The sequence below is a fragment of the Microtus oregoni genome, unplaced genomic scaffold, assembly GCF_018167655.1.
Source record: "Microtus oregoni isolate MIOR12 unplaced genomic scaffold, Mior012 000025F_ref0000491, whole genome shotgun sequence".
Lineage (NCBI taxonomy): Eukaryota > Metazoa > Chordata > Mammalia > Rodentia > Cricetidae > Microtus > Microtus oregoni.
The window spans coordinates 118,900-121,564 of record NW_024543084.1 but is presented as its reverse complement, the minus strand read 5'-3'; the positions used below and the strand labels follow the sequence as shown (position 1 = coordinate 121,564).

Genomic DNA, 2,665 nt, shown 5'->3' with positions numbered 1-2,665 from the left:
AAGTGAGGTCAGAGACTCCACAGCTCTCTCGGGGGCAGACGCCTCAGAGAGAGACGCCATGCCCCGCTCCCGGGATGAAGCTCCGACCCAGGATGGACTAGGCTAGAATCTCCCTGGTAAGCGCACCTTGGGGTGCTACACACAGATGATTATAAATGGGCTAAATTAATATGTGAGAATTAGCCTAGAAGAGAATGGGCCAGGCAGTGTTTAAATGAATACAGTTTGTGTGTTGTTATTTCGGGCATAAGCTAGCCGAGCGGACGGCTGGGGTGCTGGGGTGCTGGGGAAGAGGCCCCGCCGCCCTTAATACTACATATGGCGCCCAACGTGGGGCTCGAACCCACGACCCTGAGATTAAGAGTCTCATGCTCTACCGACTGAGCTAGCCGGGCAGGCGGCCAGGGATGCTGAGAACGCAGCCCTGCCGCCCCTATTACTACAGTTGGCGCCCAGACATGTGGACAACTAAACCCATTTAAAAAACCTGAGAAGGCTTAAAAATAAGGAAAAAAGAGTTTAACACAGATTTTTGCTGTTTGTTGGTGGCGTGCTGTAGAGAGATTTCCTGATTCGGCAACAGTAGCAGAAAAAAACGCTGTGTCATTTTAAAGCGCGACTTCCTGGGGCTGTGCCGCCATTGCGATCTCTGTCTGGCTCCTGCGGGAGACAGAGCTTTTAAATAAAGCATTTGGAGTAAAGTGCTACGATTTGTTTGATGGCAACTAGACTCGCTGTGTTCTCGGGTCTGCTCTGCTTGTTAGAGGCAAGCATGCGCTTTCTTCTAAGAGAAGCTTCCTGACTCAGCTTTAGCTGCAAAGCCTGCAGCTCATTAAGAGATCCTGCCACGAAACACTTAAACGGTGTTGACGAAAAGCTGACCGCATGCTTTTCGGTTTTCAGCCGTAGCAGAAAAAAAGCTGCGCCGTTTAAAAATGCCGGCTTTCTGGGCCATCCTGCCAGGACAAACTCAGACTGTTTGAGGCAGGAGAGCCGGCTACGGAGAGAGGACTTGAGTGTTGTCTGTTGTAGCTCACTTGCTGGCAGGGACCTTAAAATGCCATACAGTTGTAAACATGGCTACAGCCTGTATATCCGCCATGAGGCTGAAAAGCTAAGAAATGGACTGGATCTAGCTGGCAAAGCCACGCCTTTAATCCTACTGAGATTGCTTGGTAAATTAAAGACTCATGTGGTCAAAAAAACAGAGAGATATACAATAAAGAGCCATTCAAAGACAAAAAAAATTTCTAAATGGTTTAAAGTGTGTTAAAAATATATACAGACTAAAAGTTAAAGTTCTTAAAGTAAAAAAAAAAAAAAAAAAGGAAGAGAGTTGTTGTGTGTGGTAGCACACGCCTTTAATCCCAGTGCCTAAAAGGCAGAGACAAACAGATCTCTGTGAGTTCAAGGTGTAGTAGCATACACCTTTAATCCCGAATGCCTGGGAGACAGAGACAGGCGGATCTCTGAGAGTTCAAAGACAGCCTGGTTTACAGAGTTACTTCAGGTCAAAGATACAAAGAACCTATCTCAAAAAGCAAAAAGTTAAAAGTAAAAATAAACAAAATAGAGGTTAAAATAAAACAAACAAAGATAAAAAATACACAGAGAATCTTGATACTGTATACTATTATGCTCTCTTTAAATTGTTTGAATGCTGAGGAAGGAGCAACAGCTACTAAAAGATATTTATTTATAAATACTGCTGAACTAATCCAACATAGATATTTTCAATTTGGATCTAAGGATATGATACTTTGGAAAGGAGTTTCTTATTTTGTTTTCACAGAGGATGAGACGCTGTTCATTTCTTCTATTCCGATTTGGTATGATGGACCACGCCCTCCTGAAGGGTTGGTGTGAACGCCTTCAAAAAATTGCTTCGCTCAACTGCCAACTGAGATAAAACTAGCACACAGGTTATACCATGAAAGACCTAATTAACGACGCCCCCATTCAGCAGAAAGCAGTTTAGAGAGAAAAAACTGCGCCCATGTTCCCAAATATGGTTTATAAACGTTCTTTTACATTTAAAGGGGGATATGATATAGATATGAATAATTTACATTAGTATAGATTTTGCTTTACTGATAGAGATTTAAGGTCAATTTTGTTATATGTATAAGTGTTTCTGATTTTGATTAAGGTATTGTGATTGTGTAGTTCATTTAAATATGTACTGTATAATTAAGAAATATAGGTTGTTAATGGATAATCATCGATAATAGTAAAGCTTGTAGTCATGTTAGTTAGATTTTCTAGATATATAGAGATATATTTTAGATAGACATTCTTCATGTCTTTCAAAGATTACAGAATAGGACATTTAATGTTTTAATAACTGAGGACTTTTCATGACAATGAGACACTCTGCTCCTGGCAGCACCAATCTACTTCAAGAGGAAGATGGGCATCGAAGAGGCACCTTACGGAGTTTGATAGCCATTTGGGCAAGAAACTGCTCTTGCCTGGACTATTGCATAAATTGGACACAGAGAACCCGCAGAGAGAGGACTACTGAACTTGCCTAAGGTGAGATGATCTTTCGGGGTTCCTGATTCATGAAAGAGTCTGCGAGACATTCTACAGGACACAACAGATAGTGACTGAACTGACTTTGAATTTTCCTGCTTTATGGAAATGTCTGCTGGATACCATGGGC

General features: G+C 41.9%; 1 non-coding gene across 1 annotated transcript; it reads right to left on the bottom strand.

Annotated features, from left to right (window-relative positions):
• Positions 1-322: 322 nt before the first annotated feature.
• Positions 323-395, bottom strand: Trnak-cuu. The gene has a single exon. It is a non-coding gene; the product is annotated as a tRNA-Lys (tRNA).
• Positions 396-2,665: the final 2,270 nt, after the last annotated feature.